This window comes from Bison bison, unplaced genomic scaffold (assembly GCF_000754665.1).
Source record: "Bison bison bison isolate TAMUID 2011002044 unplaced genomic scaffold, Bison_UMD1.0 scf7180017864491, whole genome shotgun sequence".
Lineage (NCBI taxonomy): Eukaryota > Metazoa > Chordata > Mammalia > Artiodactyla > Bovidae > Bison > Bison bison.
This window is the reverse complement of record NW_011495050.1, coordinates 18,067,609-18,090,609: the sequence shown is the minus strand read 5'-3', so window position 1 is coordinate 18,090,609 and position 23,001 is coordinate 18,067,609. Positions and strand designations below refer to the sequence as shown.

General features: G+C 36.4%; 1 protein-coding gene across 1 annotated transcript in view; it reads left to right on the top strand.

Annotated features, from left to right (window-relative positions):
• The window catches only part of RIMS2 (regulating synaptic membrane exocytosis 2), a 319,527-nt gene that overhangs the window by 240,714 nt on the left and 55,812 nt on the right, over nt 1-23,001 (top strand). The window lies entirely within an intron of this gene.

The window sequence follows — 23,001 nt, the reverse complement described above, 5'->3', positions numbered from 1 at the left end:
ATATGTGAAATATTTCTTATTTCTCATCTCACATTCTAGTGTTTTGTTATTATTTATGGAAAGAATAGCAGAATTTGTGAAAGATATTAGGGAACTATCCATTTACATCTATAAATGAAAATTATCTTGCATTATCCCTTTCCAAGCATAAATATTATACTCTTAATCAAATTATTAAAAATTCGCTAATGAATTCTATGGTATTTTAATAATTTCCTTAAACCACAGACATTACTGTACATTTATTATGCTACTTACTGTTCCCATTAAGTAAACATTTTTATCACTCTTTGCAAGGAAGGCATCTTAGTGGGCACTGTGAAAGATAAAACTTCACAAAGTGGAGTCCCTATTCTCTCATAGCTTTTTTATTTGTTCTTAAAATCTGTTGAAAAAAAATGAGTTGTAAGCCTGAATAAATATAAAACAAGTTGGAACATGATAAAGATAAGCAAGAGGTACAAAGAATATTCTATAACGGCATGTAGCAGAATGGAGAAAAAGATTTTAAAGTTTTAGATACTGGATCCCATCTCTGCTACTTGGGCATGTCACTTACCCTCTTTAAACCTCTACTTCCTCAGCTGTATAGATAGTGGAATCTATCTTCCTACCTCATGAAGTTGTTATAAGCACTTATGAAAGCACTTAAAATATTGTCCAACAAGTTCTCAATAAGTGGAGGCTGCAACTGTTAATATTATTAACATTAGTTTAGCTGTTATTATTAATATTATCATGTAATCATTAGTGTAGCCATGGAAAATTACTTTCAACATTGATGCTAAATAACAGTTGACCTAAGCCTTGAATTTTTAATGTTGTTTAAACTCATGAAGATGCTAAAATAAACAGGTACATTTCAGACACGGTCAATATTAGACCCAGAGCTATGAAAATGCAGTTTTTGTATGAGCAGAGCAAATAGTAGTTGATATAGTGGGAGATTACATGAGCGATATAGATTGGGGCAAGATTACAAAAAACTTAAAGCCAAGCGAAAGAGTTTAAACCATACAGTTGGCAGTAGGGAGCTATTGCAGGGTTTGAAGCACGGTCATGACAATCAGGGGCTTCCCTGGTAGCTCAGCTGGTAAAGAATCTGCCTGCAATGTAGGAGACCCCTGTTCAATTCCTGGGTAGGAAGATCCCCTGGAGAAGGGATAGGCTACCCACTCCAGTATTCTCAGGCTTCCCTGGCAGCTCAGATGGTAAAGAATCCGCCTGCACTGAGGGAGACCTGGGTTCGATCCCTGGGTTGGGAAGATCACATGGGCATGACAACTCTGTATGTTCTTGCCTAGAGAATCCCCATGGACAGAGATGCCTGGCGGGCTACAGTCCATGGGATCACAGAGTCAGACAAGACTGAGCAACTAAGCACAGCATAGCATGACAATCAGCTGAAAAGATTTTGTCAGTAAAGACTTGAGATCAAAAATAAGAGACAGTTTTATTAGTTTAGAGCAGAGATGATGCAGGCCTAATTAGTGGTGTATTAGTTTCTGTTGCTACCTTAAGAAATTACCACAAATGAACATAGCTACCTAAAACAGTGGAAATTTACCATTCTGTCAGAAGGCTAGGTTAGCTGGGCTGGTTTCTTTGCTGTGTGTCTTACAAGACCAAAATCAAGGTATCACCAATATTGGGCTTTCATTTAAAGGCTCAGGAGAAGATTGTTTTTCTAAGTTCATTCAGGTTGTTGGCAGAATTCAGTTCCTTTCCATTGTAAGACTAAGGTTTCCATTTTCTTTGGCACTTGACCCCCTTCCTTGTCGAGACAGCAACATACACTGAATCTTTCCTGTGCCTCTTATCTCTCTGCATACCCATTCAGCTGCATGTGCTGCCAGATGAAGTTCTCTGCTTTTAAAAGCTCATGTAATTAGACTGAGCCTATTTAGATGATCCAGGACATCTCTCTGTTTTAAGCTCCTTAACCTTAATTACATCCTCGGGGTGCCTTTTGCAATATAATGTGACGTGTTTCTAGGTTCCAGAGGACAGTGCATGGACATCTTTAGGGGTGATTTTTCCTATGATGATAGTGGATGGAGACAGATAAGTGGGGAGATTCAAGAAATACTGCAAATATTTTTAAATGATTATTTACATCCTATGTGCTTCCTGAGAGTTGATGCAAAAGGGAAATAAAAGTTAATTTTCACAATTTATAGTATCTGACCAAAGAACACATACCAGTTATTAAAGATGTCAGCCTTTTTCCCAATAGAAAATTAAGAAAAGTCTGTCTATCATTTAAAAAATGTAATTAGCAATAGCGTAGTTTGATCATGTTAATTTTCACAACCTGAGATGTATAATTTATCATCTCATTTCACATACTAGAAAACTGAGACTTACAATTTGCATGGAGAACAGATATAGTCCAAAGCCGGCACTCTTATGTGGCCCCACTGCTAACATAATGTTTTTATAAGTAGTTCTTTTCATATTATTGCTGCTGCTGCTGCTGCTGCTAAATCACCTCAGTCGTGTCCGACTCTGTGCGACCCCATAGACGGCAGCCCACCAGGCTCCCCCGTCCCTGGGATTCTCCAGGCAAGAACACTGGAGTGGGTTGCCATTTCCTTCTCCAATGCATGAAAGTGAAAAGTGAAAGTGAAGTCGCTCAGTCGTGTCCGACTCTTAGCGACCCCATGGATTGCAGCCTACCAGGCTCCTCTGTCCATGGGATTTTCCAGTCAAGAGTACTGGAGTAGGGTGCCATTGCCTTCTCCTTTTCATTAGGGGGAGGGAAAAGTTCTCTTCACAATAAAGGTTTCTCAAGGAACTACTTTAATTTAATATAGGTTTTATTTAATGTAATTGGACATAATTTGAAGATGTAAATAGCCAAATAATTAGATTGTACATCCTAGTAATCAGTAAAGGCCTAGTAAACAGCTAAACCATAATGAGTCTAATTGTAAGCTGAGCAGCACATATTAAGGAAGAGAAATCTTTTAATTTTATTAAAATTAAGTGCTTTATAGTTTTTGAACACAGAGTATAAACAGTATTAAAATGTAATTTAAAGTAAAGCCCATTTTTAATGAAATTCCCACACACCCTGAATAGATCTGTGGAGCTACAATATGCCTTTCCTTCAGTGGGTCCTGTTCCTATTACCCACCTGGAAGACTTCCAAAGAGACAGTTGCAGGTATTTGTTAGAAATGTAATACAGCCCTAAGCTAAGCAGTGTAAAATTCTACTAGGCGTAAGGATCATTTGTTTTTGCAACATGTGAAAGAAGGTAGGAGTGCTGACTCACTGTCCCCTTGGACTTTTAAAGCTCTTTGCTGTAACAGACATTATAGAATGAAAAACACGAAGACAGAATCCATATTTCCTCTCTGATGCTGCTCTAAGACAGATCCTTCTAACTTTTTATTGTATGACTTTCTTTAAAACGGACACTCCTATTTCACTGTCTTATAGTATCTTATATTGTTATTTAATAAATATGCATTAAAATTCTTCTCTATGGCAGACAGCAGAGTTTATATGAATAACTGGGATCCTCCTCGCATGGTTTTCATGTTCCAGTGGGAAAGACAAGACTTAACAAAATAATAGTCAAAATTACAAAGTTTTATTGATGGAAAAGTACCATGCAACATGAAAGTGTATCATGGGAGATGCTAACTTAGTCTCGCTCATCTTTACCTCCACCCTGTCTCTCGCACATAGTAGGGCTTCAACAAATGCCTATTGAATGATATGCACTTATGTACAGGGCCCTTCTGCCTTTGTGTATGGTTTATTCAGCCATCTCTGCATCTATAAATATGGTCCACAAATAATCTCCATATGGCAAAGAAGGCGAGGGTGGGATGATTAGAGAGAACAGCACTGAAACATGTATATTACCATATGTGAAATAGAGGACCAGTCCAAGTTTGATGCATGAAACAGGGCACTCAAAGCTGGTGCACTGGGATGACCCAGGGGGATGAGATGGGGAGGGTGGTGGGAGGGTGGGTTTGGGACGGAGAGGCACATATACACCCGTGACTGATTCATGTCAATGTGTGGCAGAAACCACCATGATACTGTGAAGTAATTAGTCTCCAGTGAAAATAAATTAATTAATTTTTTAAATTGAAAGCCAAATGACCAAAGCCAAATTGAAAAGTGATATGATTTCAACTGTATAAGATCTGAATTTGTATCTGTGTATATTCTGAGGGACAGAGGCAGTAGATCCCAGTTTAACCTAGATATATGCTTGGACTCAAAACAGTGGATAAATGGATCCAGTATAAATCTCTTATGCATTAAAGTTTGGTACTGACATAAGAATGTAAATTCTGTATTTTTTAGTCCAAAGAGTGATTTGTTTGGGGTTTGAGTTTTTATTTTGTTCTAATATGTGAGAAACTCGTTGCTTTTTACTTCAAGCTTCTTGATGGCTTACAAAATGAGATTGGGACAATAACTAATAATGGAGTCTGGATGAGGGAGGAAATATACTGATAAGGAAATTGATGGTGAGGCAGCAAGAAAGTAAGAAAAAGTAGAGATATGTGGAGACACTGAAATAATGGCAGAAAACCATAGAAAACCTGCAGTGGATGTGCTCATCACTGAGTCGTTCTACTTCAGCACTTTTCATCCAAACGCTCCTTTCCAAGGGAAAGGTGGGAGCGAATGGTAGAACAGCACCACAAGCCTCCCCAGTGCCTTCCTCCTTCCTCTGCCAGTGGTCATTTCTCCTGAAACTAGAGCTATCTGTGTCAAAGGGAAGATGTGTGACCAGAGGTTTCTGACTTGCTGTCAACCAGGCTGACTTCTTCACTTAACTGGTCAGTTGTAAAATTATCTTATAGGAAATGACAATTTGCTAGTTTCACTTCAATATGCTGAAATAGATTCCCTAAAAAAAATACAAACAGTATGTAAGAATCTGTGTTCATTTGTTCATTTGAAAATTTCTCCCCCCAAAATAAGGACAGTGAAATCCTTTTGCACAGATGAAAATATCTGCGTTTTAGAAACAAAATGATAGATGTTCTGAACAGTGAGAGAGATGGCATACCGTATAACTAAGTAGCTATAACTCTTGTTTAAAAGTCCATTTCTTATTTCCAACTGAAATGGAAAGCTGAGGTTTATTTCCTTCATCAAGGAATTATAATATTTCTTCCAAATCATACAGTACAGTGTACAATTTTAAACCTACTTAGGGCTCTCTCTTTGAATCATGTTCTGGAATTTAAACCCATTTACAATCAAATCTTTTTTGTTTTATTCTATATTTTATAGTGATGAAGACCAAGTGCTTCACATTTTCTATATTAGATATGATTTAACCTTCTTATTCTCAGTTATAAACTCTTTTAACTTCAGTAAAATTTCTTCGCTGACTCTGAGTAATGGACTATTTTGTCTTTTTAATCCTTTCAAGCATATTTAGTATGCTTGAATAATATACCTGGAGGTGTATTTATTCTGCATTTATCTTAATGACTAGAAACAAGCTGGAAAAAGTTATACAGATGTTATATAAAAATACTGCTTTTTTTTTGTTTTATTATGGAATATTTGTGTGACTCTAAAATCTGTCATGACTATTCACTTTGAATAAGAGAATTGTCAGAGTTCATTTAATTTTAATCTGCTGTATCTTTTTGGTCTTTTATGATTGCTAATCCTTTCTTTATCTGTTCTTGGTATAATTTGATTTTTGTTCTTATCAGAGTCCCCATTAAGTTTCATTCTGTTTCCAGTGAGACATTTTAGTATCCTAAGGTCAGTTAAAATTCCATTGCATTTATCTATTGCCTAAAATTTTAAATAGACTATTAAACTAGTGCTAAACTTTGACTTTTTAAAAGTTTTACATGTTTAAAATATTCAGTCAATATAATTAACTGTGTTTCTGATAAAATAAGAGTGTTGTGCAGGTATTATGAACAACTAAATATTACAGAAAGTATAAAAATTATATAAATCACAGCTATATCCTCAAAAAGCTTTAGATCTATTAGGGAAGATATGTTATATAACATTTCAGTAGCAAAAAATACTGTAAGATTTCAGAAAGATCACTTCTGACTGGAGTGAAATTTTGGATGACTTCTTGAAAGATTTATAATTTGGGCCAGAATTTAAAGATGAATGAAATGATATAGGAGTGCATATCAAGCCTAGAAACATTTAGTAGTATAAGTTCAGGAAAACAGAGGATGCATCAGAGAAACATCAGTGATCTAATCTGACACAAGCATTGGTTTTTAAACTTTTTTTCTAAGCAGTTGGAGCCCTTTAATATTTGCAAGAGTCAGGCAATGTAATCTGTAAGGGTGTTCAGAGATGAATATAACATGCTCAAGGAACTAAGCTATGATCAGGGTGCCTGAAGCATAGAGTAAAAGAGAGAGAGTTGAGATGTGAGGATGGAGAGTTGAGCAGAGGACAGATCATGGAATATCTTAAAAGTCATGTTCAGGAAATTGAATTTTATCCTAAACCTATTGACAGTTTTGCTAAAGGGAGACTAGAGGTGGGGAGAAGCTGCTGGAGAACTTTACAGTGACTTTTCAGGGCAGGTAATGGCCTGGACCACCAGGGAGTAATGGGGAGGGAGGATGTGAATGGATGTGACTAGAGCTCCAATACTTTGGCCACATGATACAAAGAGCAGACTCATTGGAAAAGACTTTGATGCTGGAAAAGATTGAGGACAGGAGGAGAAGGGGAAGACAGAGGATGAGATGGTTGGATGGCATCACTAACTCGATGGCCATGAGTTTAGTTAACTCCAGGAGATAGTGAAGGACAGGGAAGCCTGAGGTGTTGCATTTCATAGAGTTGCAAAGAGATGGACATGACTTTAGTGACTGAACAATAGGACTAGATGGTAGTTAGAGGTGAAGATGTAAGAATAATCAAAGCGAATATCTGAAAATCTGACTTGAGCAACTGGATAGACAGCTGTTTTGCTATTTATTGAGACAGACAATGAGAACCATGAGGTTACTTTGACAAATATAATTCTGTAATAGTACTTACTATTTGCCAGGCACTGTGCTAAGAGCTTCATGGGCTTCCCTGGTGATTCAGATGGTAAAGAATCCACCTGCAATGCAGGAGACCAGGATTCGATCCCTAGGTTGGGAAGATCCTTTGGAGAAGAGAATGGCAACCCACTCCAGTATTCTTGCCTGGAGAATCCCATGGACAAAAGAGTCTGGTGGGGTACAGTCCATTGTGCTGCAAAGAGTCAGACATAACTGAACAACTAAGAAGGCATGCATGCACATGCTAAGAGCTTCATTCACACTATCTTCAATGCGTTATCTATTAATCATCTTTAATACATTACCTAATTTAATCCTCAATAAATATTAGCTTTTAAAGAAAGCCAGATCATCAGGACTTTAAAGAGGAAGTGAGTGGTAAAATCTGGAGGTACCAGCTATAAAGAAGAAAAGGGGGAAAAGTTCTAGTTCAGAGGCTGGCAAACTATAGGCCACAGGTCAGGTTGGCCATGCTTTTTTCTTGATAAATAATTTTTTTCATTCAATATAAAGTTTTTTTGGAATACAACCAAGTTCACTTGTTTATGTATTATCCATGGTTACTTTGTGCTATAGCCGCTCAGCTGAGTGGTTGCCAGAGAAAATCATATGATCCAAAAAGCCATTTGGTCCTTTACTGGGAAAGTTGACCAAGCCCTTTTCTAGTTTTGTTACAGGTGGGGATCCAAGATGACCCTCCAAGATGAAAAAAGTCTTTATATTTGGACATAAAGGGAAGGCTGGAGAAGGAAACGGCAACCCACTCCAGTATTCTTGCCTGGGAAATTCCATGGACAGAGGAGCCTGATGGGCTATAGGTTGCAAAGATCAGACACGACTGCACACACACACCCAAAACATAAGGGGAAGGGAGTAACTGAAGACAAAAGAGGAAATGACTAAGTGTAGAAGGAGACTCCCCAACATTTTTATTGGATAATTTTAAAATCTCAAATATAAAAAGACTTTAAAAATAACAGTCGAGCCAATTTTCTTTTTCCTGCTTAATTTTTAGTTCTTTTGAACTCCAAAAAGAGTTCTCTACTCTAGCAAAGCTGATCACTCCAGGATTATCCAGTCAAGAAACAATGCTCCATTGTTGTGAGAGAAAGGGGTTTTCCGCTAAAATAGCCTCAAAATATTGTCATTGTCCATACATTTACCACCCAGCATATTTATCGGGTGCTCTGCATGTCGTGTGCCCTACATATTGGGCTTCCCAGGTGGCGCTAGGGGTAAAGAATCTGGATGCCAATGCAGGACACATAAGAGATGCTGGTTCAATCCCTGGGTCGGGAAGATCCCATGGAGTAGGAAATGGCAACCCACCACTCCAGTATTCTTGCCTGGAAAATCCTGTGGACAGAGAGGCCTGGCAGGCTACAGTCCATAGGGTCACAAGGAGTCAGACATAACTGAAGTGACTTAGCAACTTGGGAACTTGGCAACAACTGCATAAATCAACAACTGTGCTGCTTACCACCTCTGCCTCTGGTTCACGGAACAGTGCTTTCTTTAACTTCTGATCTTCTCGTTTTGTTTTTTGGACTAATACAGCATATGCATTTAATATTGTAAAACAAATATAACAAATTCAGTACTCACATGTTAAAAGAAAAATCCTTTGCAGTGGATAACAAAAATCCTTTGTTATCATTTCTCCACTTTGTCCAGAATGCTGTTTGGAAGATCTTGTTTCTTACCCTGTAACCTAGAATTATTCCCTCTGGATTTTGGCAGCATTTGAGAAAAATGACATGATCATAGCAGTTAACTATGCCTTTTCCAGATATGTGCAGTTTGGGAAGTTCTGTTCTTTGTGGATAATTGTAGGTTAATGTTGACTACTATTGTTTACCTTAATGAACATCAGATTATGAAAATGAAGTAATAGTATGTTTTAGTATGAATTTGATCATGAGTTTATATATTGTTGTGAAACAAAATTGTTTTAATGAGAAAATAAGTACAAGCTCTTGCTTTCCTAAAATCTTTACTGCTATAGCTTCTGTGAATTTTTAAAAATTGAATCTGATTCTAGGGCTCTTAAATTATGCGTTGTCTATTACAGATAATGGGTAACATCAAAGGAATATTTCAGCCATTACAAAAATGTTTGACAAAAAGGAATTGACTATGTGAAATTTAAAGCAGGCCTTGTGATGGTTGATAATAGGTTCCTGAAATCTCTCTGTGGGGATGAAGGTTGAATGGCAAGTTGAAAGAGTCTGGGCTTAAAAAGGCACATAGGGCTAGAAAAAAAAGTTTAGGAATAATGTTAATATATCATCCTTTTGATATCTGTTTGTTTACTGTCAAATTCATTGAAGAGAAAATGCTTTTCTTCTTAAGCCAAGTGAAACAGAGCTAGGAGAAGCAGCAAGAAAGTAACAGACATTTACTGGAATACCAACCATTTCCTAACATTAACTCTTTTGCTCCCCATAGTTACTTTTTGAAGTGGGGATTATAATCCCTACCTCTCATTTTTTTATATGAGGAAACTGAAAGAGGCAATAAAAACAATGGTGAGGGAGATAGTAGGGGAAGGAGAGGAACAATGCCTTGTCCAAGTCATATTCAAAATTGTGAAGCAGGAGAATTTTCACTAATGGTCTCTACTTTCTATTCTCTTTGAATGGACTCCCTTCTTTTCTCTAGCTGATCCCCCCCCTTAATTATTTCCAGGTTCTTTCACTTTTTTCTTTTTTTAATGGAAATAATTGACTACTCATTCTAATTAGGATATAAAATAATAGTTCAGAATGCTTAAAAGCCCTTTACAAGTATTTGTATATTCAGAATTAGAAAGTCTTAAACCAAAATAGTGAAAATGTGATGGTGAGAGTTCAGGCATCAACAAGCAGAGAGAAAAGTTTGAGGAGGCAGAGTTACCCTTTATCTCCAAAATCACCCCTAAGATGATTATACAACCTCCTTTCTGTTCCATACCCAAGTTCATCTTTGAAGAACTGCCATTGTTGCTAAGCAGGAGATATGTTATCTGCTAAAATATTATGGTTTTACCATAGCAACTTTTCAGTAACTTTTAAGTTGCAGTAACAAACACAGAGACTTCTCTATCCACATTATCAGAAATTAAATCTCTCTAAGGTACAATAAACTTACTATATCTCAGTATGGGTATTGAAGAAGAGATATGAGGAAAAAGAACAAGTAGAGAATAGTGTGCCATCGTTAGTCATGTAAAGCTTTCACACCAGGAAGCCTTTCCGTAAAGCTTGAAGAAATAGCAGCATCTGAAGCATCACTGAGCAGACCCGGTAATTTCTATACATCCAGGTTCTGACACAGTTTCTAGAGGCAGCCAGTCACTAATATATGTTCTCTTCTTTCCCTGAAAGGGAAATAGAACTCAGCCAAGCTGCATATTCCTCTTTGTCGTGGGACAGGCATAAAATCCATAGCTGTGTTCCAAAACCAGTTCAGCTTCTCAGGATGACAAATTCATTCTCACTCTCATCTTGTTCTGAGACAGGAAATGTACCAGTATCACGAGTCCTGGGCCCCACAGTGTCACATCTGTTACTCTAACTTGCTTACAGCTGTGCTGTCTGCGTGTGCTCCCTCCCTGCTGGCTTCTTGGCTGGTTGATTCATGTCCTAAGCCTGTATCTCCAGCTCTGGCTTCTTTTCCTGTCTTGCATTCTAAACTCTTCCAAAGAACTAAGGTAGTAGGTAGATTCCTTAAGCATTTTTCTTCTGATTGTAATAACATGCCAAATCAAGGACAATTTTGAAATTTTCTCTGATTGAACTATAACACTAAACACCTACCACCACCACCATCGTCATATTTGCCATGTATTCCATTATACCAGTCCTGGCCTGGCTTTGTAACATAATGGGAACTTAACTCTGGCTTTAATTCTGCTGCTTCAAGCTATTGGTTTATTTATTCTCTCCTCTTTGATGTAAAAGTTTAGAAACTATTTCCGTAGTGAAAGTAAAGTTTCACCATAGCTGTGGAGAGGCAAGGTAAGGCATAATGAAGAGATACATAAGCATTAGATGATAATTTTATTTTTAAACAAATAAATTTATCAAATTATTAAGTGATAGTCATATTACATGCACCATACTTTCTCAATATTTCTGAACCATATAGAAGTTATATATACTTTTCAACTAATAACTAAAGGGCAGAAAGCATGTGGTTTTATGTGTTCCTCTTATTTTATCATTAGTAACCTTTACACATATTTGCTTAACTACAAGCAGTACGGTTATTTAGTGTATGTAAGAAATGTCACAAATTCAACAAGTGAATTTATATTGATATATGAAAGACCAATATCCACATGTGCATAGAAAAATTGTATGAGTTAGTCAACTATAATATGTTTATTCGTGAGATCCTTTCGTGATTATGAAACTAAAGCTAAAAAAAAAGTGACTTTCTCAAGGTCGCATAATGGTATTAATAACAAAAAGATCAAAACTAGTTGTTTAATAATGTGATCATGTTGCCTTTCTTACTAGGAAAATTTCTGTTTAAATCCATAGCTATTGTCTATATAGTAGCTATTTTCAGAAGGAGTACATCAAAATGGCAAATTACCATGAATTTAGAGGCTGGAAACAGCACAAATTTATTCTCAAATGTGTTCTTTCGTTAGGGTCCAGGTACAACGTGGCTCAGCTGGTTACCTGCTTTAGAGTCTGACAAGACCGAAATCAAGGTGTTCACAGGACTGTTTCTTTCTGCTGGCTCTGGGAGTGAATCCTCTTTCAGAACTAAATTGAAACTTTGTTTAATATCACAAGTTTATGCTCAATGTATAGCTTTTACATGTCAATCAAGATGAAGTGCTTCTGAAAACGTTTCCTAACATAAATGATTGTAAAGGTAAACTAATAATGCTTAAAGGAGATCTCTTCAAATTAGTTACCAGGCAAAGAAGGAAGAACCACACACTGAATACACATATAAGGTTGTAACAGACTGAGGCAAGGCAGTGTTTAGTAATTGTGTCTCCATGATGCGTTTCTCTCTGGGCCTTGCTTTCTTGGTTCCAGACTTAAAGGAAGATACAAAAACTACAGATAGGAACTCTAGCGATGGATGGGATCTCCCGCATGGAAGCAGGCAAGAAACTGAAATGATCTAGAGTCTGGAAGATTATATTAGTTTTATGTGGCTACCGTAACAAATTACCATCAATTTAGAGGCTTAAAACAGCACAAATTTATTCTCAAATGTGTTCTTTCGTTACGGTCCAGGTACAGTGTGGCTTAGCTGGTTACCTGCTTTAGAGTCTGACAAGCCCGAAATCAAGGTGTTCACAGGACTGTTTCTTTCTGCTGGCTCTGGGCATGAATGCTCTTTCAGCCTCATTTCTTTCATGGTTCTTTAGTTGTTGGCAAAATTTCATTCCAAGCAGCTGTGGGACCAAAGTCCCCATTTCTTTGCTGGCTGTCAGATGGGGTCATGCTCAACTTTGGAGGCCGTCTGCATTCCTCGGTTAGCGAAGAGCTGCTTCCACTTTCAAAGCCAGCAGCAGCTGGTCCGGTTCGTATCAGGTTCCGAGTCTCTCTGACCTCTCCTTCTGCCCCATCGCTCCTTCACGTCCCTCCTTTGATATAATTCTATAAATGACTCTTCTGCCTTTCTCTTCTTTTAAGAGCTCACTTAATTCCACTGGGTTCATGTGGGCGATCCAGGACAATCTCCTAGTTTTAACATCAGCACCTAGGCTAATATTTGATTAAAAAACCACAGGGTAGGAATTTTAGTGGGACATCTTTAAAATTCTGCTTACCACAGAACCCTGGAAACAGAGTCATATTTTATAAAGGCGATTATCTAGTTTTATGTTAAAATCTACATTTAGTTGTTGATATTACAAGCATTTATGAAGTCATATTTAACTGTTCCAGTCATCTCTCTACTATGTCTCAGAGTTAAGAAAAATCTGGACACTCAATCATACATACTTTAAACAGAGTTGGCAGAGGTTCAGTGTGGTGGTGGGCAATAGCAGTTAGCAGGAGAATCTCAAAGACGCTCTTCGGTACTAAGAGAAACTGTGCTCAAAATGTGCCTCTCCCTGTGGAAATTCTTACAATATTGCTGGTTTGGGGAAACTGGGGTTTTATTTTATTAAGGGCATTAGTGTCTTTGCAGGGAATACCATGATAAATGGTGTGATAATTATTAGACACTTACCTGAATAGGCTTTCTTGGTTGTTGAGCCATAGTCCTGATGTGACTAATGGCCTTCCTATTTTTGCTGTTGTGTCATTAGATCTGGGGAGGCTGCGCGTAACAATAAAAACAGCTCAGGTTAATCTATACAAAAAGCAAAGTAGATGTCTCCTACTAATTAAGAATCAGAATATTCTTGGTTATCTTTTTATTTCAAAGACAACAGACCTACATTTTAATAGTTTGGTAATACTGAGTGTATGTGCGACCTCAATGTGATGAGATAATTGGATTTTTATTATATAATGGTAAGCTTCTGGCAATTACTCAGTTCATGCTTGTGCTTAATATTTATTGAAGTGGATTCTAAGAAGATGTTTTCTGGATTTGTACTGATAAATTTCTCCTATAATCTGACTAGCCTTTATTAATAATAATGTAAAGGAGAGTCAATTTTCACCTCATAAAATAAAATATAGTATTTTATTCAGAATTTTTTGTAACCAGTAATTACTTATTACACAAAACTTTCTATTTTGTTGTTAAGTAAACCGAGCCATTGAAGTAAGTGGATAGGCTAGGAAAATGTAATAAATAATATTATTTATAATAATAATAAAATAATAGAAAATTATCTTCAAATTATAGATCTTTGATGAATATACATCTACCAAGTATAATCATCACCTTGTCTGTCCAGGAAAACATGCATCAAAGATATTTGCTTTTCTGTGTTATCTTTTTAAAAAATGCTTTTCCTTTTTAAGAAACAAAATAATACAAACACCTATAACAGAAAGTAAAAGTTGCTTCCTCACTTAACCACATCCTTCCCTTTGATCTCAAAAGACAAACACTGTTAATAATTTGTTGCATAATCTAATCATCAGAACTTTCATCCGTTCATACTTCAGTATGGATTCTCCAGGTTCTATTGCAATTTGCTTTGGGTTATTCACTTAAAAATGTATTTTGGAATCGTCACACATCATTGTGTATAGATTTCTCTTATCTTTCAGGGAGTTCTATTAAATACTCTTTTACCTCAAAGATTTAACATCATGACCTACTGAGGGACATTTAGGCTTTTTCTATACTGTGCTACAGTGAACATCCTTATACAGATCCAACCTATGTCTAACTTCAGTTCAGTTCAGTTCAGTCGCTCAGTCATGTCCGACTCTTTGCGACCCCATGAACTGCAGCACACCAGGCCTCCCTGTCCATCATCAGCTCTTGGAGTCTACCCAAACCCATGTCCATTGAGTCAGTGGTGCCATCCAACCATCTCATCCTCTGTCGTCCCCTCAATCTTTCCCAGCATCAGGGTCTTTTCAAATGAGTCAGCTCTTTGCATCAGGTGGACAGAGTATTGGAGTTTGAGCTTTAACATCAGTCCTTCCAATGAACACCCAGGACTAATCTCCTTCAGAATGGACTGGTTGGATCTCCTTGCAGTCCAAGGGACTCTCAAGAGTCTTCTCCAACACCACAGTTCAAAAGCATCAATTCTTCAGTGTTTGGCTTTCTTCACAGTCCAACTCTCACATCCATACATGACCACTAGAAAAACCATAGCCTTGATTAGACAGACCTTTGTTGACGAAGTAATGTCTCTGCTTTTTAATATGCTGTCTAACTTATCTGTAGGGTGATTCCTGCAAGTAGAATAACTTGCTAAAAGGGTGTGCTCATTAATTTTGGAAATTGCTTGCCATAGAATTGCACTATTTATATCCTGTCCAAGAGAGTATGAGAGAGCTCATTTTTGCCCATTCTTGGTCATACTAGGGTTTGTTTTTTTATCTTCGCTACTTTAGCATAAATTTTCATTTTTATTTTATTCAGTATTCAATAAACACTGAATGCATTCTTTGACTATTGGTGATAAATATTTCAGTGCACTTATTGGTTTATTTACCATTTTTATTTCTTTTTTCCTATGAAATATTTGTTCATAGTTTTTTTCCCCATTTTCCTAGTTTTGTGCCATCATATTTAGTAAACCCTTTTCCTCTCCAATACTGTAAAAATATCATTATATTTTTATTCTCAGATGTTTGTATAAAGTTTTTATGAGTTCAAATCTTTGATACATCTGGAATTTCTTTTGTAGACAGTAAAAAATTAGAAATCTACATTTTTTTTCCCAAATAGCTGGACCTAGGTAATTCATTGAATAATCCAAACTTTATTTCTGTTAAATCCTTCCCCCCCTTTTTTTCCTTTATATGTATCAAATTGTCCTTTTTTATTTTTCCTGGATTATTTTCTACTCTGTTCTATCAGTGTTGGTAGTTAAAATACTAGTAGTTTTCAATACTATTCTAGCTTTTTAATTCATTTTACTAACTTGTAGGGCAAGACTACAATTATTATTCATTTTCAATATTCTCTTATCTAAACTCCCTTGTTTTCTGTACTTGGTAAACTGTCAAGTTAAAGTTGCCTCAAAATTTAGGCTAATTTGGGGCAAACTGACATATTTATAATGTTGATTCTTCCTATTTAGACTCATAAGATGTCCTTCCATTGATTCAGGGCTTCTTTTTAAGTCTTTCAGTAACATTACATAATTTTCATCATTTAGCTTCTGGACATAACTTGTTAATATTATTCATAGGTATTTTGTAGCTTATATTACTGTTGTAAATACCATGGCTTTTTTCTATTACATTTCCTAACTGGTTATTTTTGGTATTCTTCTGTTAAAATTATTGGTTTAAATAGTGATTTAAATCTTGTATCACGTCACCTAATGAACTCTGCTTAATTTTAATACTTTTTTCTCATATACTTAATTCTTAGTTAATGCTTAATCCTACTAGTTTTTTCTTCAGGTTTCCTAAATATAACCTCACATCTTCTGAAAATAATCATCTCCTCCAAGTGCACTTTCAAGGTGCATCTGCTTAGGTCTATCACAGATTAATTGGAGCATTGACTTAAGATATGTTCAGAAATTGTTTTGCATTTGTTCCCTGCTACTCTAGAAAATAGACCAATATGACTCTCTGCTTTTTTTAAAAGAGGAGGGAATAGAAAAAGCTGTACTTTTTCCTTCCCAACCCCAAGCTTACATAACTCATGTTGTCAAAAAAAAAAAGCAAAATTCAGTTTTCCTTTGTACTGTATCCGGTGTAACTCTTTGAAGCATAAACTTTTATCTATGATTCACTGCTTTTTAAGGTCATTGCACTGTTTAATGTATTGATATGACATTGGGTCGTTTGCCAATATAAGATCTATTTCCAGCTATTAGTATTTTCAGAGACATGAAAAAGTAAGTTTTAATAGTGAATTAACAAAGTGACAGGAACAAGGGAAAAAGTAATGAGAAGCATATTTAATAAAGGTTTCTATGCCTGTGGCATTCTAACTTTGTTTATTTAAATGTGTTACTGGTTAAAAATGGACAATATTAGGCATGAAAATGGAAAATGTTTTCACCCAAAGTAGCATTTCCTGAATTGTATACCACAGAACAGCCGGTCTCTGGATGCCAAGAGATGTTAAGCAGAAAAATAGGGCTTTGTGGTCAAATAAGTTTAGAAAATGTGGGTTAAACAGTTTTAATATGTTTTTTCCCTTTGCTATGTTTGTGTACTTTGTAACTTTTATAAAGAAAGGATATGTAACTTCTCTCTGACTCACTTTGACCAACGCTTTGTCTATGAAGCATATCTTGGAATACTATGGAAAATACCTGAACATCCCCAAATTTAAATTGCAACATATGTTTCTAAGAAAACATAGAGATGGAAGAAACAGAGGACAAACTTTTCTTTGATTATCTAGTTGTAGATCTCTGGTTACATTTTTTCATTAAGTTGATGACTAAGGACTAAAACAGCCTTCTCAGCTGTTTGATGTGTCTCTCCATTCTTTTCACGGAACCATGAAGACACCACAGAACTAGCTGCATTGATAAGTGAAATGAGAGGTGTAGTAAGAGGAAGAAAGGTGCGATGAATGATAGAGAAAAGGAATTGTATGAAGTACAGGTACAGTGATCTAACTGGGAATGATTTGGTCTAAAGTGGCACCTAATCTAATGGGCTTCCCAGGTGGTACTAGTGTAAAGAACCCTCCTGCCAATGCAGGAGACGTAAGAGACACAGGTTCAATCCCTGGGTTGGAAGGATCCACGAGAGGAGGGCATGGCAACCCATTCCTGTATTCTTGCCTGGAGAATCCCATAAACAGTGGAGATTGGCAGACTACGGTCCATAGGGTCACAAAGAGTTGGACACGACTGAAGCAATGAAGCATGCATGCAAACACCACCACTCATACAATAACCAAGTTAATGATGTGTAAGAGAGTTAAATCTACAGTCTATATCTGATAGTCTCATTAATTATATGTATTTTTACCACTGGAGGACTTTCAGGGAAAGCAGTAAGCAGTCAAAGTTCTGACAGTACAGATATCTCCTGAAGTCTAGAGTAGAGCTAAAAACTATGAAAACAGCATTTTTTTTTTTTTTTGGTAAAGCTTCCTATAACACTCAATAGAAGTCTTACATTATGGGAATCTTTAAGGAGAAAAATATTGTTACTTTTTTATTTCTATTTTTGTTTTTTATTTTTTTATTTATTTTTTAGTTGAAGGATAATTGCTTTACAGAATTTTGTTGTTTTCTGTCAAACGTCAACATGAATCAGCCATAGGTATACATAAGTCACCTCCCTCTTGAACCTCTCTCCCACCTCCCTCCTGATCCCACCCCTCTAGGTTGATCCAGAGCCCCTGTTTGGGTTCCATGAGACATACAGCAAATTCCCATTGTCTGTTTTGCATAATGTATGTTTCCATGTTACTCTCTTCATACATCTCACCCTCTCCTCCCCTCTCCCCATGTCCATAAATCTGTTCTCTATGTCTGTTTCTCCATAGTTGCCCTGCAAATAGATTCTTCGGTACCATCTCCCTGGATTCCATATATATGCGTTATATACGATATTTATCTTTCTCTTTCTGACTTCACTCTGCATAATAGACTCCAGGTTCATCCACCTCATTAGAACTGTCTCAAATGCATTCCTTTTATGGCTGAGTAATATTCCATTGTGTATATGTACCACAACTTCTTTATCCATTCATCTATTGATGGACATCTAGGTTGCTTACATGTTCTAGCTATTGTAAATAGTGCTGCAACGAACATTGGGGTACATGTGTCTTTTTCAATTTTGGTTTCCTCAGGGTTTAGTTAGGGTTGAAGTATCTTGCTTTTGGTATGGGCTCATCTAAGATTATGAAAACGTAGAAAGTTTCCCAAAGGGAGGGATGGAAGGAAGGAAGGAAGGAAGGAAAGGGGAAGGAGAGAAACTTTTAAAATGTGCTGTTTATGTCATAACCTGTATTCTACCTCACTATGTAGATAACAGTATATAATGTGATTTTTTAAAAACAGGTTCTCTCTGTACCATGGACAAAAAAGATAACAGTGCTATGACATGAAATTTAGATAGACAGTATTTCTGATGGCCTGTGTTTTCTCAAGGTTATCACGTCTACACTATCCTTAGATTGCTTGTACTGAATTAGATTATATGCTTCTCATGTGCAAAGATTTTATCGTCTTTAGAAACTATTATTCTTAAAGCATCTATACTCAACCTTGTTTGTAATTATTTTTTATATAATTTGAGTTACTCGTCACCCAGCAAGAAAACTGCCAGAAATAAAATATGATTTATTATAATTTTTTACCTATTTCATGATATCTAAGCTGGTATTTTTTTTTGATAGTATGACAGATATGTCTTACTTGATTAGTCATAAATGCTATTTCTGATAGTATCAGAATGAAAGTACACACTGACTGTGGGCCTAAACCTCTAGGATTTCTCTTCAATATCTAGGTTGGGAACTGTTTCCAGATTTTCAATGTTCTTGTAGTTGCTACTGAATGACTTTTTATTTTATTTTATTTTGGTTAATCCTAAAAGATTCAGTAAAAATTAAGATAAAGTGCTATACTTCCTAGAAATTTTTACCAAATCAAAGATAGATTTTGGAAGTAATCAAAAACAAGTCAGTCGAGGCTCATCTACCTCTTCTGTAAAGTACTGTGTTTAAGAGACTTTTTAGTTGAGAGGTATGTACATACGTAGCATGATAAGAAGTCAGATTCTCACAGAAGTTCATAGTAGAGAAGAAAAAAAGAAAATTCATGAGCTGTGGTCAAATAGTTTTTTGTTTTACTTCTGCCATTTTGTGTGCACCAAAAGTACTGGTTAGCATCTGTTCTGAGTGATGAGTTGTAAAGTATTTTTAGCTTTAACCCTGGTTTGTGTAAAGTCTAATTACCTTATGTATGCATATGAATAAATGAAAATTTATTTTATGCATATTAAAATGAATATTTATTTCTTTAATGCATATTAATAAATGAAAATATGTTTAAATTTCTCCAGTTCACATTTACATTTCACACCAGGAACTTAATTTCAACTCAGTAACCCCTGAGAATAAAGCATAAAATCTTGCTTAAGCTGGTAATTAGTTATATTTATTGTAAACAAAAATAATTCATTAAACTTTTATGTTTTTCCTTCCTGCTAGTAATGGGTTATACATAAATTTTTTAGTATCCCTGATCTCTGTAACCTTTCAAGGCTGTCATTTTAAGTTTTTTAAATTTTCTGATTAGAATTAGAATGTCTAAATAATATATAGGTGTTATTTCCAGAGGTCCTAAGGTCGTCTTTCTTTCTATGTTTGCTTAGATCAGTGTTATCTGTAGCCCCAAATCCTGACCAAATGCACTAATGCAAATAGTGCATTATTTGCATTATTATACATTATACTTATAGAGAGCCTTCAGCTATGAGATATAAATAGACATTAAAGCGATTTATCATTAAAACCCTAAATGTAATCAACATCTAAAAGTTAAACATAAGGACGTGGTTTTCTCCCTTACTAAAGATCTCCTTAGTTATATTTCTACTACTCTTTGCTCTCAGGGATCTAATTTCTAGCATTTCCAGGGTTGAAAGTAGAAGAGGAAGAAAAAGCTGGGGTGGTAATAATTCTCTTTGTCTATAGCACTGACTACCAATGTTACTCTAGTCTCAGAACTCTAAGGGCTCTTTGTAGCCCTTCATGTTAATGGTCAAACCTCTGGTCCTCTGTTTTAATACTTTCCATCAGCTACATGTTTGTTTTTTAGGCCTCACCTACTCACAGTTTGCTGAGTTGTAGTGCAGGAAGCTTCTCCACATAAGGCCAGATAGTTTTCATTATCTATATTACAGAATATATGATACTCCATCTCCTTGTCCTTTTACTTATTATAGGATCAAGTCAGAGTCAAAAAAGAAAGGTCTTGTAGCCTCAGAAGGCCATACTCCTAGCATGACTCCAGCAATCAACTAGTTTTTCCAAAGTACAGAAAAGAATATGATTAAAAGGAAAATATATCTTGAAGGAAAATAGAGGGAAGAACTATTTTCACAAAAGGTTTGAGAAAAAGAAAGGATGAGAAGACAGTAGTGACAGACTGAGAAATAGAACAAAGCCATAATTAGTCTCAGGTCTTAAGTTATAGGATTTTAACATGCTTTCTCTTACAAGAAGTCAAATGTTTGCCTTTGGAGAAAGGATAATCCATGCAAAAGTCATTATATGACTCTTGCCTTTTCAAATTTCATAGATTTCATGAGGCCAACTCTATGCAGAATTCTGCAGGCCACCTCTGCAGAAATTTAAGTGTAGAAAATATATGTTCTTGTAAATTCCAAAAGAATTCAAAATGTAGACACATGGTACTGTGGTTTGTTATTCTTCTCCACTGTAAGAATTTCTATTCATTGCTTATAATATGAACAAAATAATGATGATAATCTATAGTGTGTTTAAGAATAAATCTCAAAGAACACAGTGATGTGACAGGAAAATAGTTTCCTGCTGCTAGTGAAATATCAATGCAGAGTTAAAATAGCCTTAGAAAATAAAGCTGTATGTGAATTGAAACTTTTCAAAGCTAGAGTCTTTTGTTCTATCACTATGTTCAAACCTAGCATAGAGAATTAACTTTATTTTTATTTAGATATGTACCTACTTGAAAACTGAATCTTTTGCTTTCAACATTAAAAGAAAAACACTGTGTACTTCGTAAAGTTTTATGTGGGGGCATGAAATCCATTTTGTTTGGCTGAAGGTTTTCCTTTCCTTCTTGTATTTTGATTGAATTATTTTAAATGATTTTATGAGGAATTAAGGAAGTGAAGTGTAATCAGATTTCAGGTGTATTTTTTACTACTTAGAAATTATGATATTCTGTGAAAGGTAAGGCCAGACATATTCTTTAAGTCTTCACTTTGATAACATTCATCAGTCTTGAATCCAACACACTTCCCTTAACAGTGAATACCTTTCAATATCACACACACTTCTTTGTCAGAAATTCTTAGTAGGGGTTTAAATGATACAGAAGGGTTTTTTTAAAAACTTTTTTGTTGTGAAATAATTATGGAAATTGAAAAATAATGTATAGTGTCTCATATATCCTTCATCCAGCTTCCCCTGGTGGTAATATCTTCAATAAATGTAGTATAATATCAAAATTAGGAAATCTAAATTGGTACAATAGCATTAAACTTCAGACATTAGATGTGATAAGTGAATGTGAGGGAGAATCTAGAAAGTTTTCCATATTTGAGATGTCTGAATGCTTTAGTAGCTGTTGTAGTCTACTCAGGCTGCTGTAGCAAATACCCTAGGCTGGGTGGCTTAAACAAGAGAAATTTGTTTCTCGCAGTTTTGGAGGCGGAGAAGTCCCAAGATCAAGGTGCCAGCTGATTTGATTCTCCAAGAGCTCACTGCCTGGCTTGCAGACTGCTACCTACCAACTATGTCCTCCAATGCTTGGGAGAGAGAGAAAAAGCACTTTCTGTTGTCCCTTCTTATAAGGGCATTAACTCCGTCGTGAGGGCTCCACTCTCATCTAAACCTAATTACCTCCCAAAGGCCCCATCTCTCTGTATTTTCACACTGGAGGGTTGGTGCTTCAACATATGAATCTAAGGGAGGGACACAATTTAGTCTATAGCATAGTAGAAGCATTTATCAAAATAGGGAATGAGGGCAAGAAGAGAAATACCATTTACATCTTGGGAATGATGAATTTTGAAATTCCTATGGAAAAACCTAGGAGGCAGTTGATACCCCAGTTAGGGAATTGGGTTGGGTTGCATATATAGTATGAAGGATTTAGGAGTCATCAAAAATGATCATTTATAGGATGGGTATTGGCAGAGCCAACACATCTGTTCGGAGAAGGCAATGGCACCCTACTCCAGTACTCTTGCCTGGAAAATCCCATGGACAGAGGAGCCTGGTGGGCTGCAGTCCATGGGGTCTTGAAGAGTCGGACACGACTGAGTGACTTCACTTTCACTTTTCACTTTCATGCATTGGAGAAGGAAATGGCAACCCACTCCAGTGTTCTTGCCTGGAGAGTCCCAGGGACGGGGGAGCCTGGTGGGCTGCAGTCCGTGGGGTCGCACAGAGTTGGACACGACTGGGGCAACTTAGCAGCAGCAGCAGCAGCAAGTCCTCTTCTAATTACCTATTTCATGTGTATAAGTCTCATGTGTGCTGCTCAGTCGCGGAGTCGTGTCTGACTCTTTGCCAACCTGTGCTGCTACTCCTTGCAGCCTAAGACAGACTCTTCTGTCCATGGGATTTTCCAGGCAAGAACACTGGAGTGGGTTGCTATTTCCTCCTCCAGGGGATCTTCCCAACCCAGGTATCGAACCCACATCTCCTACATTGGCAGGTGGATTCTT